Below are 16,832 nucleotides of genomic sequence, written 5' to 3' on the forward strand. Positions count from 1 at the left end.
AAACCAATGGGCACTATTCTGTACTCCTACTTCTGGACCTTTCGGCTGCCTTTAATGTGGTTGACCACCCCCTCCTCCTCAAAAAACGTTACTCCTTTGGACTCTGTTACTGTGCTCATCGCTTGCTCTCATCTTACCTATCCCACTGCCCCTTCAGTGGCACTTACAATTCTACTTCCTCCTCTCCTCTTCCTTTCTCCATCAGAGTCCCCCAAGGTTCTGTTCTTAGACCTCTCCTATTTTCACTCTACACATCCTCCCTGGGTCAGCTGATAGCCTCCTATGGCTTTCAATATAATTTCTATGCTCAAGACACCCAGATCTATCTCTCCATCCCTCAACTCACTCCATCAGTCTCCTCGCACATCACTAATTTACTAACCAAGATATCAGTCTGGATGTTACACCATTTCCTCAAACTCAGCCTGTCTAAAACCAAGCTCATAATATCTCCTCCCCCACATGCCCCTTTCCCTGACTTCTTTATCAAGAGCAATGGCACAACCATCAACCCATCCCCACATTCCAGGGTGCTAGGTGTTATCTTGGACTCCAAACTCCTTTCGGCCCACATATAATTACTTTCTAAAGCTTGCCACCTCAACCTCCACAACATCTCCAAAATATGTCCCTTTCTAACCAATGAAACCACAAAGCTCCTGATTCAATCCCTGGTTATCTCTAGCCTTGATTATTGCAACTCCCTCCTCATTGGCTTCCCTTTAAATAGGTTATCCTCCCTTCAGTCCATCATGAATGCCTGCTGCCAGACTCATTCACTTTACAAACTGCTCAGCGTCTGCTACCCCTCTCTGCTAATCCTTTCATTGGCTGCCACTCACCCAATAAGTTAAATTCAACATACTAACAATTACTTACAAAGCCATCCATAACTCCACCCCCAGCTACATCACTATCCTAGTCTCAAAATACCAAACAAATCATTCTCTTCATTCCTCCCAAGTTCTTCTGCATTCTAGCTCCCTTGTCACCTCCTTCCATACTCGCCCCCAGGACTTCTCCAGAGCCTCTCTCATCTCTTGGAATTCCCTACCCCAGCCTGTCAGACTATCTCCAACTCTATCTACTTTTAGGTGACCCCTGAAAACTTTTCTTTTCAGAGAAGCCTATCCTGCCTCCATCTAACAACTGTACCTTAATTTTCTTCATCAGGTCCCCCTCCCCCCGCCAGTTATTACCTTTTGTATCACGTGACTCTTCCTTTTAGATTGTAAGCTCTAGAAAGCAGGACCCTCTGATTACTCCTGTATTGAATTGTATCATAACTATACTGTTTGCCCTAACGTTGTAAAGCAATGCGCAAACTGTTGTCACTATATAAATCCTGTATAAAAAAAATATTTGACTTTTTAAGGTTTCCAATGATACAGTTTTTACAGGGTTTGAAGGCTTCTCTGTGTCACTGAAGTGTGACATCTCAATAAACAAGCAAAATCAAACGAGATCACAAGGCAAGACAAGAATAGTCAAACAGGCTGGAGGTCTTGGCATGTGGCCGAAAAGTATAGTCAGCTGAAATGAGGACAGGTAGCAGGAAAGAGCATAAAAAAAGGCAAGTCCCGGATAATAATAAAGAGAAATCCAAAGGCATAATGTAGCCAGAAAGATAGCGTGACACACTTTCAGGCATTGACTACAATTTCTGACCTCAACTTAGTCAATGCTGAGACAGGCCGGATAATCAGCTGTTCCATGCTGCAGTACTACAAATCAACAAGCAGGTGGCAGGCGCTAAGGTCTTAATGATATATCACTTAGGACCCAAACAAATGTAGACCAAACTGCTTTCCTGCCCTTCGTTAACCTAAATTTCTGAGGGTAAATTTAGATGGGGCATGTCTAGGTAGAATTTTAAAGAATGTATGGGATGCAATAGGCACATGGATGTGACCCAGGTGCAAAACAGTACCCCTCAAAGACAATAAAGCACAAATGTTCCTCTTACCAAAAGCTGGAATTATCGTATTAGAAAAAGTAATTCACTGTGTTAATTGCAGAAAAATGAGCAATGGGTGGGTACTATGCTGCTTTGAAAAATAAATTGTAGTGAGCTATAGTAATGAGTTGAACCTACCTGGTAGGGCTGGGCGATTTTTGCCTAAAAAAAAATCTTTGATTTTTAAAGAAAAATTCGAGTATCGATTCGATTTTCGATTTTTTTTTTCCAATGCACTTAAAAAATGACTGCAGAGTCTGGAGGGAGGACTGAGGAGAAGAAGCGCTGTATGTGTGTATGTGCGGGCGGTGCGTCTGTACAGGGGCTGTGCTGTGATAGGTACAGTCCAGAGAACGAGTCCACAGTAACTGGCCACCTTTTTTAGTTTGACTTTTAAACATTTTTTTTTTCAAACTCGAGTTTTTTCTACAATACTTTTTTCTGCCTTGTGCAGCCACCGAACTCCCCAGTAACGGACCACCGCCGCGCCTGGATGTGACGTCAGCTGCGGGGCGGGCGGTGCGTCTGTACAGGCCGGGGCTGCGGCGCGCTGTGATAGGTACAGTCTCCCCGGCCTGAATGTGACGTCAGCTGCGGGGCGGGCGGTGTGTCTGTACAGGCCGGTGTTGTAAAATTTTGTCGGACCCGTGAAAAAAAATCGGACCTCGTCACTTCCGGTGACAGAGCATCACAAAACAGCTGATAGGAGTCGTCCGTGCGCTTGCGCAGAAGACATTTTTCGAGGTTTGGAAAAATTATAACAGAGAGCGGACAGCTGATTGAGAGGAGGCGGGGCTGAGGTGCGACGGAGGACACCGCCGCATCATCGAGACATTAGGGACGGAGGCACATATGCAGAGCTGGCGGAGGAGGCGGGATGGAGGTGCGGGCGTGTAATAAATGCAGCGCTTAAGCGACTCCTTCTGTTTTATTATCTTTAGTACTTATCGTATTATTTATCCTTAGGATTTCATTACATTTAGTATTTCTTATTTTGTATTTTATAAATACTAAATGTTATGAAATCCTAAGGATAAATAATACGATAATTGCTAAAGATAATAAAACAAGGAGTCGCTAAAGTCCTGCATTTATTACACGGCCGCACCTCCGTCCCGCCTCCTCTATTCAGCTCTGCAGATGACGCGGCGGTGTCTTCCGTCCAACCTCAGCCCCGCCTCCTCTCATTCAACTGCCCGCTATGTGTTATAAGTTTACCAAACCAAGATAATGTCTTGTGATAGGATAGGCACCTATCCTATCACAGCCCCTGGCCTGTACAGACGCACCGCCCGCTTCCTCTCCCGGCAGCTGACGTCACATCCAGGCCGGGGAGACTTTATCTATTACAGCGCGCCGCAGCCCCGGCCTGTACAGACGCACCGCCCGCCCCGCAGGTCCGTTACTGGGGAGTTCGGTGGCTGCACAAGGAAAAAAATATTGTAAAAAAAACTCGAGTTTAAAAAAAAAAAATCGTTTCCAACTAAAAAATCGATAAATCGATTAAATCGATTTATCGCCCAGCCCTACTACCTGGATTTAATTCAAAGCAGGTTCAGGTGTCAAATCCAAACTCCCCTGAAGTCAATAGGAGCCTAATGTTAAATAACAGTAATGGCCATTATTTAGGCTAATAAGCAGAGAATTGTCAAACAAAAGGCATGGGGAACACTGATCTTAGAAATGTTCAAAGTCAGTGGTGGCTGGTGCTCGGTAATTTGGGGGGGGGGGGGCAAACCAATGCATCCCCCCCCACAACGGTCAGTCGGTCAGTCAGTTGGCAGGCAACACATTCCCCCCCCCGAATGGATCGCTTCTCATTTTGGCCAATTGGGAAAGGGGTCTCACAACCCTCTTCCTGATTGGCTGGGAGGAGAGTCAGTGTAACAATAGCAAATATTTATTCGCTATTGCCATACAACTGGGTGGGCTCAGGATGCAGTGCTCTGCGCCCCGAGCCCACTCTTTTTTGAAGCCTATTACAGCCTCTGGCACTAATAACGTGCTTCAAAAAAAAAATCCCCTATTGGAACCCATGCGTCCAGCGCCCTGCATGTAGATTAGGGGGCCGGACACATGGATAGGGGGGGTGGCGCCCCTGCGTCCCAATGGACGGGCCGCCACTGTTCAAAGTGTTACTAAACCCACAATAGTAAAATCAGTCTTTATATGCAGTAAAGCATGCTTGTTATACTCACTGTGGAACCTAAGGGACTAATATTCTGCATTGTGTAAAAAGGCTAATTGATCCTGTTTTTTCTGATCCTCCCCTTCTTCCACAGTCCCCAAACCATCTCCTGATAGAATAGAGACTTGGGGGCAAGCTTCACACATTTTTTTTTTTTACTGATTATGTGATTGTGATCAGCACAGGGCCAATCAGCACTATCCAGACAGAAGGTTAGGTGTCCTGAAGCCTCATAGGACAATCAGGGAGAATAAAAACTTATTCTACAAGCTTTAACCAGACATTAATAAAAGTCACAAGACTGCTCTAACTGCTGATGAGAAAAGGTATTTAGCAAGTTATATTTACTAAAACGACTGCATTTCCAGGTTCTGTGTACTATGGGAGACCAAATATAGTTAATGCAGGGTCCTGGGTTTAGTAACATTTTAAAAACAACATGCCTGGGAGATGCCCTGAGTTTGCATGTGAAGTGGGGCATGTGTTTAATGTATACCAAATACTACAGAAAAAGTGACATTTACAAAGAAAAAGTGTGTTTAAATTGTCACCTCACAGATGCTTATATGTGTTTTACAGGGCAGGTCATCAGGCATCGGTTATCGTGATTGACATGGATCTATATCACTAGATATGACTGACAATGGATTATATAACATGGAACTTTTTTAAATTAACCCCTTCCCTCCGAGTATACAAATTTATTCAGCCTCACTGACCTGGGCCTTAATTCTGTGGGGCCGTATCTATGTACCTGTGCTTGAGACTTGGCGCTAACTGAGAGCACTGAGTCTCACGCGTACGATCGGGAACCAGACCACCCAATTAGAGGCTATTACAGCGATCAATCACCGTTCAGCCTGCCCTTGTTTTTTTTTTTCTCCCCTTGAATGGAGAAAAAAGATACACTGCTCAAAAAAATTAAAGAAACACTTTTTAATCAGAGTATAGAATCAAGTCAATTTAACTCCTGGGATATTGATCTGGTCAGATAGGTAGCAGAGGGGGTCGTTAACAGTCTCAGCTGTTATGGTGTTAATGAAATTAACAACAGGTGCACTAAATGGACAACAATGAGATGACCTCCAAAACAGGAATGGTTTTACAAGTGGAGGCTACTTACAATTTTTTTCCCTACTCTTCTTTTTTGACTGTTTTTCACTCATTTTGCATTTGGCTAGGGTCAGTGTCACTACTGGTAGCATGAAGCGATACCTGGACCCTATAGAGGTTGCACAGGCAGTCCAACTCTTCCAGGATGACACATCAATACAGGCCCGGACTGGGACAAAAAATAGGCCCGGGCAATTTAGGCTGAGCAGCCCATTTTTTTTTTAACAAAATGACCAATGATGAACAACTACCGGTTTCTCTATGTTTTTTAGTTATATTTAGCCTGCACACTCATGCGATCCAATTCTGCAAATCGTGCCGCGTTTTGGAAACTGATTGCGGAGTGTCGTTAACCTAACATACACGCCGCAATCTGTTTGCATGGATGGGTTGCTATTTAGATAAAGTCTGCATTTAGTGTGAACCCAGGCTAAGAGATAACAGGTAATTTTAGGGTACATTAAAAATATATTACCCAATTTTTGGGTAAAATATAAAAGATGAGTTTGTGTCAAGTAAATAAATACCCAACATGTCAAACCTTAAGACTATGCATGCCCGAAAATGGCAACACATTTCAGTACCCTATATTTTCCATAGGCAAAGCTATTAAAGATCATAGAGGTCATCAGTTCAGAGTTACCATGAACAATGATCCTATAATTATTGCTCTCATTCCAGTGTGCAGGGTCATATATTACACGTGTAGTAAAATCAGGGTTTTTGTTCACAGGCGCCCCCAAAATTTGTATGTAGTTTCGTATGGTGGTGGTGGGGATAGGGATGACATCAGTGGCAGTGGGGATAGGGGTGACATCAGTGGCAGTGGTGGTGGGGATAGGGGTGACATCAGTGGCAGTGGGGATAGGGGTGACATCAGTGGCAGTGGTGGTGGGGATAGGGGTGACATCAGTGGCAGTGGGGATAGGGGTGACATCAGTGGCAGTGGTGGTGGGGATAGGGGTGACATCAGTGGCAGTGGTGGTGGGGATAGGGGTGACATCAGTGGCAGTGGGGATAGGGGTGACATCGGTGGCAGTGGTGGTGGGGATAGGGGTGACATCAGTGGTGGTGGGGATAGGGGTGACATCAGTGGCAGTGGTGGTGGGGATAGGGGTGACATCAGTGGCAGTGGTGGTGGGGATAGGGGTGACATCAGTGGCAGTGGTGGTGGGGATAGGGGTGACATCAGTGGCAGTGGGGATAGGGGTGACATCACTGGCAGTGGTGGTGGGGATAGGGGTGACATCAGTGGCAGTGGTGGTGGGGATAGGGGTGACATCAGTGGTGGTTGGGATAGAGATAACATCGGTGTTGAGGATAGGTTTGACATCAGTGGGAGTGGTGGTAAGGATAGGGATAACATCAGTGGCAGTGGTGGTGGGGATAGGAATGACAATGTTCACTGCCACTGATGTCATCCCTATCCTCATCACCATTGCCACTGATGTCATCCTTATCCTCACCACCATTGCCACTGATGTCATCCTTATCCCCCCCATCACCACTTCCTCATGGGAGGGGTGGAGATCAGACAGAGGGATGGCCGTGGGAGAGATGGGATGAGGCAGAGCAGAGGGATGGCGGTGGGATGGATGGGATGAGGCAGAGCAGAGGGATTGAGGTGGGAGGGATGGGATGAGGCAGAGCAGAGGGATGGAGGTGGGATGGATGATGAGATGAGGCACAGCAGAGGGATGGATGATGGGATGAGGCACAGCAGAGGGGATGGATGATGGGATGAGGCACAGCAGAGGGGATGGATGGTGGGATGAGGCACAGCAGAGGGGATGGAGGTGGGATGGATGATGGGATGAGGCACAGCAGAGGGGATGGATGATGGGATGAGGCACAGCAGAGGGGATGGATGATGGGATGAGGCACAGCAGAGGGGATGGATGATGGGATGAGGCACAGCAGAGGGGATGGATGATGGGATGAGGCACAGCAGAGGGGATGGATGATGGGATGAGGCACAGCAGAGGGGATGGATGATGGAATGAGGCACAGCAGAGGGGATGGATGATGGGATGAGGCACAGCAGAGGGGATGGAGGTGGGATGGATAATGGGATGAGGCAAAGCAGATGGGATGGAGGTGGGATGGATGATGGGATGAGGCACAGCAGAGGGGATGGATGATGGGATGAGGCACAGCAGAGGGGATGGATGATGGGATGAGGCACAGCAGAGGGGATGGATGATGGGATGAGGCACAGCAGAGGGGATGGAGGTGGGATGGATAATGGGATGAGGCAAAGCAGATGGGATGGATGATGGGATGAGGCACAGCAGAGGGGATGGATGATGGGATGAGGCACAGCAGAGGGGATGGATGATGGGATGAGGCACAGCAGAGGGGATGGATGATGGGATGAGACACAGCAGATGGGATGGAGGTGGGATGGATGATGGGATGAGGCACAGCAGAGGGGATGGATGATGGGATGAGGCACAGCAGAGGGGATGGAGGTGGGATGGATGATGGGATGAGGCACAGCAGAGGGGATGGATGATGGGATGAGGCACAGCAGAAGGGATGGATGGTGGGATGAGGCACAGCAGAGGGGATGGATGGTGGGATGAGGCACAGCAGAGGGGATGGAGGTGGGATGGATGATGGGATGAGGCACAGCAGAGGGGATGGATGATGGGATGAGGCACAGCAGAGGGGATGGATGATGGGATGAGGCACAGCAGAGGGGATGGATGATGGGATGAGGCACAGCAGAGGGGATGGAGGTGGGATGGATGATGGGATGAGGCACAGCAGAGGGGATGGAGGTGGGATGGATGATGGGATGAGGCACAGCAGAGGGGATGGATGATGGGATGAGGCACAGCAGAAGGGATGGATGGTGGGATGAGGCACAGCAGAGGGGATGGATGGTGGGATGAGGCACAGCAGAGGGGATGGATGATGGGATGAGGCACAGCAGAAGGGATGGATGGTGGGATGAGGCACAGCAGAGGGGATGGATGGTGGGATGAGGCACAGCAGAGGGGATGGAGGTGGGATGGATGATGGGATGAGGCACAGCAGAGGGGATGGATGATGGGATGAGGCACAGCAGAAGGGATGGATGGTGGGATGAGGCACAGCAGAGGGGATGGAGGTGGGATGGATGATGGGATGAGGCACAGCAGAGGGGATGGATGATGGGATGAGGCACAGCAGAGGGGATTGATGATGGGATGAGGCACAGCAGAGGGGATGGATGATGGGATGAGGCACAGCAGAGGGGATGGATGATGGGATGAGGCACAGCAGAGGGGATGGAGGTGGGATGGATGATGGGATGAGGCACAGCAGAGGGGATGGATGGTGGGATGAGGCACAGCAGAGGGGATGGATGGTGGGATGAGGCACAGCAGAGGGGATGGAGGTGGGATGGATGATGGGATGAGGCACAGCAGAGGGGATGGATGATGGGATGAGGCACAGCAGAGGGGATGGATGATGGGATGAGGCACAGCAGAGGGGATGGAGGTGGGATGGATGATGGGATGAGGCACAGCAGAGGGGATGGAGGTGGGATGGATGATGGGATGAGGCACAGCAGAGGGGATGGATGATGGGATGAGGCACAGCAGAAGGGATGGATGGTGGGATGAGGCACAGCAGAGGGGATGGATGGTGGGATGAGGCACAGCAGAGGGGATGGATGATGGGATGAGGCACATCAGAGGGGATGGATGGTGGGATGAGGCACAGCAGAGGGGATGGATGGTGGGATGAGGCACAGCAGAGGGGATGGATGATGGGATGAGGCACAGCAGAGGGGATGGAGGTGGGATGGATGATGGGATGAGGCACAGCAGAGGGGATGGAGGTGGGATGGATGATGGGATGAGGCACAGCAGAGGGGATGGATGATGGGATGAGGCACAGCAGAGGGGATGGATGATGGGATGAGGCACAGCAGAGGGGATGGATGGTGGGATGAGGCACAGCAGAGGGGATGGAGGTGGGATGGATAATGGGATGAGGCACAGCAGAGGGGATGGATGATGGGATGAGGCACAGCAGAGGGGATGGATGGTGGGATGAGGCACAGCAGAGGGGATGGATGATGGGATGAGGCACAGCAGAGGGGATGGATGATGGGATGAGGCACAGCAGAGTGGATGGATGATGGGATGAGGCACAGCAGAGGGGATGGATGGTGGGATGAGGCACAGCAGAGGGGATGGATGGTGGGATGAGGCACAGCAGAGGGGATGGAGGTGGGATGGATGATGGGATGAGGCACAGCAGAGGGGATGGATGATGGGATGAGGCACAGCAGAGGGGATGGATGGTGGGATGAGGCACAGCAGAGGGGATGGAGGTGGGATGGATGATGAGAGGAGGCACAGGCAGCAGACAGAGTGTCTTGTGAAGAGTAGAGTACCCTTTCTTCCTTACCTTGCAGAGCTGCAGTCCCTGGGTGCCGGTGTCTTCGGTGTGGCTGCACACTGTTCCCGCCAGGCCCGGATCAAGCAGGAAGGAGTCCCGGCTAGCTCCTCCCCCTTCACGGAGCCGGCCGCAGTGAGCACAGCCCGGCGGCTGCCAGCCTGCTGCCACTATGCCTAAGACTAGGGGGAGTGGGGGACACTACAGTGAGTGCAGTGACATACCCGGCCGGCGGCCGGCCGGCCAGAAGAATACGCGGCCGGCCGGCCGGCCGCGGAGGGCCAGCTTGGGACGGGACTCAGAGGGAGGGACACTGTCTGGGACTGGCACACAAAATGACATGCGCCCAGAGGTCGGCCCACCGGGCATATGCCCGGTCTGCCCTATGGCCAGTCCGGCCCTGCATCAATACATGCCATTGCCAGAAAGTTTGCTGTGTCTCCCAGCCAAAAATTCAGGGTGTCTTTGAATTCAGCCGTCTGTAGGTTGATAATTTTTATTTCCATTAAATGATTTGACATCTTTTCATTCCCAACACATTACCCAGTCCATATCAGTATAAATATGCAGCATGATATGTTTCCCCATTGAGATCTGGTATGTTTTTAAAATGTTCCCTTAATTTTTTTGAGCAGTGTATTTAAGGTAGAATCAAAAAAGCCTTTTTAAATTTAGTATCTATTTTTTTTAGGTAGGATGAAAAAGCAAAATGTGTAATATTGTTTCAGAGCCCTACTATGAGTACAATCAACAAATAACATACACATATGAGGTATTGCTGCATTTGTATGGAGCAAGAAAGATTTATTTTTGTTTTTTCTTTGGTGATAGGTTAGGCTACATTCACACCTGAGCGTAGCGTTTTTCGCGCGTTTTTTACCGCGATTTTACCGCGATTTTTGCGGCATTTTTTACCGCGATTTTACCGCGATTTTTACCGCGATTTTTGTGCAGGCGTTTTTAAATTGAATAGAGATCAATGGAAAACGCCTGTAATCTGCCCAAAAAGAAGCTCATGTACTTTTTTGAGCATTGGGCGTTTTGTATACAGCGTCAAAACGCTCAGATGTGAACAGGGGCCATTGAAATGAATAGGATTTGTCTTGTTGGGCGTTTTGAGAGCTGATCCTAGAGCAGAAAAACGCCCCAAAAACGCCCCAAAACGCCTAGATGTGAACGGAGCCTTATGGTAATAGCAAGAAATATACAGCTAAATTGTATTTTTTTTTGTGCCAGTTTTTGTTTGATAATAAAACAAATTCAGGAGATGTCCCCTACTTGTTAGCACCATATGAATAAATTTGTCCTGAAAAAAAAAACAAGGTATAAATTACCTGGATACATTAAGTAGTTGGAATGATTTGCACAGGTTTTACTAATGCATGTCAAAGTTTGACAAGTTTCACAACCCCTGGGCCATGATTGAAGGGAAGAGGCCCTTGTCTTTACCAACATGTCATCATCCCCTACACTGGATCCCCCCTTTTCCTGTATGCTCGAAAAACGGTCTGGCATGTTTATATTTTTTTTGGGGGGGGGGGGGCAGCATGCAATTTTTTTTGTGGGCTTCCTATTAAAATTTAACTGAAAGGCCTGGTATTAAAATGGTTTTAAAGGCTGTAGGTGTTTTACCCTAATGCTTTACCTACATTAAGGTAAAAAACCTTATACTTACCTGAGCCCGATCTTGATTCAGCAATGTGCACAAGAACAGTGGCTCTCTTGGTTCTCTCCCTTTTCTAAGGCTCAGATGACAGTAGTGGGAGTCATTGGCTCCCATTGTTGTCAATCACGGCCAGTAAATAGGGAGCTGGAGTTGGAGCTGAGACATGCTCTGTGTGTCCATTGAGTCCACACGAGTGCCCCCGATGCAAACAGCTTGCTATGGGGAGTGTGTAACGGTGGCGGGTATCAGACCCCTGGCCTTCTCATCCAACTCGTGACCAAGGACCAGGCAATCTCACACCCTGCCGTCACTTGCATAACGATGCCACTCCCAGCTGCACCTGGCACAAAGATTTTCCAGCTGCGGGAAAACAATCTAGATGCCAGCAGGCTGAGAGCGATTGTCACCGGGCTAATTAAGCAATTAACCCTTTCTCTGCCACCACCTCTACGTTATGATGAGCCCAGAGGACGCTCGTCATTTTAGAAATACCAATTATGACCTTAGAATAATCATCTGTAACACGCGCTGTCACCGCAGACAGGAATGTCCAGAGGATTTATTCTAGACAGTAGCGCTTTTCAAGAGACAGGTTCTTTGGTAGCTTTGCATTAAGAGCTTAGTGACAAGATTAACACTTTTCAAAATAAGGTTTAATAAAAAGGTTAAAATTGGTGCAAAATAAAAATATTTACAGAAAAATGGGTTTCAAAGAAATAGAGACACAATTTAGCAATTTAGAAAATGAAGATGAAGAATTAGAAATAAGAATACTTGCAGTCAATGTCCTTGTATTATCAGAGTTTCAGAAGCTGAGCATGTGTGATCGGTCCTCAAACTTGAGAGATGTTTCTTCTTCGATGTTACATGAGAACTGAGAACTGATCTGCTTCTCTCCTTTTTCTCTGAGACCGCAGGGGGTGTCACCAGAGGTCCTTGACCAATAAACACAGTGGCCATGGGCGGCCCTAAGATTAGACAATGCCAAGGACCTCCCGTATAGACAGATTTATAACATAATTCATATCTTCCAATATCTACCAGCTGCCTTCTTGAAACTGATAGATTATTGTGCAGCATTGAATTTTACATCCATAGATACCAGACACGGGTTATCTCCAAGTAACCTCTGACCCGTAAGGCATCTGACAGCTAGCTTGTCTTCCATAGGAGCGAACGTGATCATGTACGATCTTAATTGGATCAGTATTTTATTTCTCATCCAAATATATACCTTTTGTTAATGTGTCATGTTCCTGTCTGCATTTATGAATTGGGTATGGATTGTTAGATGTATTGGTACATCTCTAATTGAACAGTTGGGCGTTGGAATTTACAACTCAGCTCTGGTTAGCCCTAATGAACATCTGCTCGGTTTATGACCAGGCCTGTCCTGTCCTGTGCTCAAGGAGGGGGCTGGGTGAATGAGTGGTCTTTATAACTGTCATGGCAGAACTCTTCAAACAAAATGGTTGCTTGCGACAGCTTTTAGGATATCCAGTGCGGATATCATTACACCTCCCCCTTTGGAGGGTGCATAGGAGGGGACTGCAATTTCCCTCCTGACGCAACCGACTCCTGCGGGCTCGAAATTGTCGCGACAAACCATCAGCATTGCTATGGGTGCTGCCTTTTTCATGCTGGATGGCATATGCTACTTCCCTGGGGAGCAGTTTCCGGCTCAGATAGAGGATGAGATTTTCCTCTCCTTTCGCATCCCTCTGGCCCAGGGCTGCATCTGGCCCAAAGGTAGTGGCCTAGGGTTGTGCCAGGACTGGGCGTTTAAATTCCGGGCCCCATGTCCCAGGTGCACTGGCCAGTACCTCCGTCAAGGCCGGACGGTCCTTCTGACACACTGGCGTCAAGGATGCCAGTTTAACCAGGGTACCGTTGGGTTGGTCAGTCTCAGGTTCAGCTGAGCCACTATAGTCGCACCCCAGCATCTTCCTGTAGTCAGCTGTACCCAGGAATGACGTAACCAATGTTTTGGTTTGAGGAGTAGGCCAGGTCCTGGTAGCCTCAGTTACAGATCTCTGGGTGTCTACTCCCCCCTGCTGTTCCCGGTACCAAACCGCTGACATGTCCATCTGACAGTTACTGGGCAGAACTGTCAAACTAGGCCATGCCAGATTGTTTGGGACTGCTGACAGGAGCCCTGGGTGTTCCCCCCAGACAGGGTCAAACACGACCAGGCCCCTAAAGCAGGCCACTGCGCAAGGTTCAACCCCTCCCCGTAGATCACACATGACCCTTAGGGAGGTGCCTGATGCGTTCTCAACCCCATCTAGCATTGTCGTTGATGCAGTCAAGCCACAAGGGGTGGTGAAGGCTGGTTTGGCCTGAGCCTTCCGGGTTAGAGGGTTTGGTCCACTCCCCCTGCTCAGGTTCAAGGTGGTTAGACAGCGGGCACCAGCCAGCTCCTTTGACACCTCATGGTTCCTGGGCACGGGGTAGGCCACAATCGCAGGGCTGACATTCAGCCTGTTAAAGGCTCTACAAAGCCTTCTCTCAGACTCCTTTTCCCCATCTGCCTGCGCCTCCTGTGAGACAAGGGGGGTCGCAGGTATGGGGGGAGCAGACACCCAGGCGCCCACCTCGTGGACGTCATCGTGTACCCTCCCAGGGTCTCCAATATCTTTGACGCAGCATGCTGTGTAAGCACTGCCAGCAGCATAGATACCTGGAGGAAGAAGGGTGGTTTCATCTGAAGGCCCAAGCCTACTCCCTGAGTGTCAGCTACCGCTAACAGGACACCTGTCTGTCCCAGTTCAGGTGTAATATTTCTGCCCATGGCAGGTGCTGTGCTAGGATGCTGTGTGAGAATCAGGTTAGCCCACAAACCATTGGGTCTCACTCCAAGCTTGGTCCTCCTGATCTCACAGGGTTCTTTACAAAACAGATCAAGTGACAATTTCAATACATGCCTTTGAGGTTAACTGGACACAATGAGCAGCTGATTAACCCCTTCAGTCTCCAGGCCTCCTGCCTGTTGGCCTGTCATACCTATCTGCTCACTGTCCCAGTCAAACTGTGGTTTACTCTTCTCAGCAGGGGATCCAATCAGCTCCACTCCTGAGTTGTTTGAGAGCCTGGTCGATCTGCAGTGCTGGCTGACAGGTGGAACTACAAGTCCCAGCCAGCCGTCCTGTGGCAAACAAAGACAGCTGCTGCCGCTAAACAGAGGTGGAGTCCACTGGGTCAGAACAGGGAGAGGGCACAGAGACCTCCTCCTGCTGCTCTGCGACCAGGGCCTGCATCTCCGCTGCCTTTACAGCACTGCGAGTGACCACCAACATTGGCAAAACATCATTAGCATTATCATCATTAGCTTCATCATTTTAATCAATATTATCATCATCATTTTCATCATCATTATCAGCAACATTATTATTACTCTTTGTAGCATTATTAAAGCATACCCCTGGTAACTTCACAGGTAAGGGGGCCTCCTCTCCTTCAGAAGATGGGGGACCTTGTAATTCAACTCTACCCTTCCCCTCCCCCTCCCTCTGTCCATCCATAGGTTGCCCAGACATTAACCCAACATCTGCACACAGTACCTTGTTAAGTCCAGAGAGTTCCGGGGAGGTATCAAGGGTGCTCTTAGCAGGGGTGTAGTAAGAAACAAGGGTACCTAAATCGGCACCCAACAAAACAGCTGTGGGGATCTCGTCTGAGACTCCCACCTCTCTCATCCCACTTCCAGCACCCCAATCAATGAAAACATGGGCACGGGGTACTCATGAGCGGGTCCCCCCAACTCCAGTGAGGATAAAAAACTTTCCAGGGATGATGTACCTTCTTCTTATCACTTCTGGTCTGACCAAGGTAACTTCAGCTCCTGTGTGCCGGAAACCAGTTACAGTCTGGTTGCCCACGGTGACTGGCTGCAAGTTGGCGGCGGTCACCCGGGATTTCCAGCGGACAAACAGCACGGAGGAAGAGTTGCTGGCCGGCTGACCAGGTGATGTCATCTGCTTCTGCTCAGGGCACTGTGTCCTGAGATGTCCAGCCTTCCCACAGGTGTAGCATCTGCGGGTGTCAGTTGCAGTGGAGGTGACACCAGAGACTGCAGGTGCTGGTTGCTGGGGAACTTGACTCATAGGTATAGGAGGTGTTGCCATGTGCACTTTCCCTCCTTTCGCTCCATACAGAAGAGCCTTGCGATGGTCAGATACCCGAGTGTGGATGTAGGTATCTGGCAGTTCTGCTGCTGCTTGGGCAGAGGTTGGCTTCCGTTCCAACACAAACTGTCTGACGTCTGTAGGACAGATGTGCAAGAGTTGATCTCCAATCATGAGATCCTCCAGGGACTCAAAAGAAATGGCGTTCAAGCCTTTAGTCCACTGCTGGAATATGGTGCGTAAGCAACTTACCATATCCATATATGAGTCCCCAGGCCCCTTTTGCAGGGACCTAAATCGCTTCCAGTACACTTCCGGGGTCAACTGGTATTTTTGGATGATCGCAGCCTTTATGGCCTCATAATCGCCATCCTGTGCTGTTGGCAATTCGACGTAAGCGCCCAGGGCCTTGCCTCGCAGCCCTGCCGTCAGGTACCGGGCCCACTGTGCTTGGGGCAGCTGGTACTGACGGCAAGTCTTTTCAAACGACAGTTGGTACACATCAATGTCACTGTCCTTTTCCATACTTAGAAATTTGGCTGCCTGGCTCACAAGCAGAGAGGTGTCCCTGTGCTATAGGGACCCGAGGTTCCGAGTCTGTCGCTGCGGCTGGAGCTTAGCCATCTCCTGTTCGTGCTGACGATTAGCCTCCCTCTGTGCATCCTCTCTCTCAGCCCGGCGTTCCGCAGCCTCTCTCTCAGCCTGTCGTTCCAGCAGGTACGCCATAGGATCCACCTCTTTGATATGTCGTAGGGTTTTCTGCATTTGAGGAGAGTCTATGCTGGTTGCAGGCAAGCTGGGGCTGGTCTGCTCATGCTGTGGCTGGGGGGTGACTTCCAGTGATACTCCTGTGTCAGTCTCTGCTGGCCCATCCTGCGAGGCCGTTTCTGAATCACTGGGCTCTGAAGTAACGGCAACCCCGTCTCCTGGTTCCGCCAGGTTCGGGATTGCCTGGATATCATGCTCCTGCAGGGCATGAATCATTCCTTCACGAGTTTTGCCACTGGCATAAAGTCCTCTCGATGTGCACTCAGCATTCAGATCACTTTTTCTCATTTTCTTATAATCCGATAAACCAGTCATGTTTGCAAGCAGAAAGTAGAGGTTGCTGTATGTCACTTTTAAAACAACAAAAAATATGCACCAGCTTGTCTCTAAGGACTGCTTTCCACAACCGTTACAATCCTTCAGTGCAGAGCTAATTCCTAACAGTGAACTGAATGTTCTTAATGCAAGACTATCCCACGTACGCTGCCAGCCAATATGTGACGGTGGCGGGTATCAGACCCCTGGCCTTCTCATCCAACTCGTGACCAAGGACCAGGCAATCTCACACCCTGCCGTCACTTGCGTAACGATGCCACTCTCAGCTGCACCTGGCACAAAGAT

The sequence above is a fragment of the Pelophylax lessonae genome (genome assembly GCF_965119305.1).
Source record: "Pelophylax lessonae genome assembly, chromosome: 5".
Taxonomy (NCBI): Eukaryota; Metazoa; Chordata; class Amphibia; order Anura; family Ranidae; genus Pelophylax; species Pelophylax lessonae.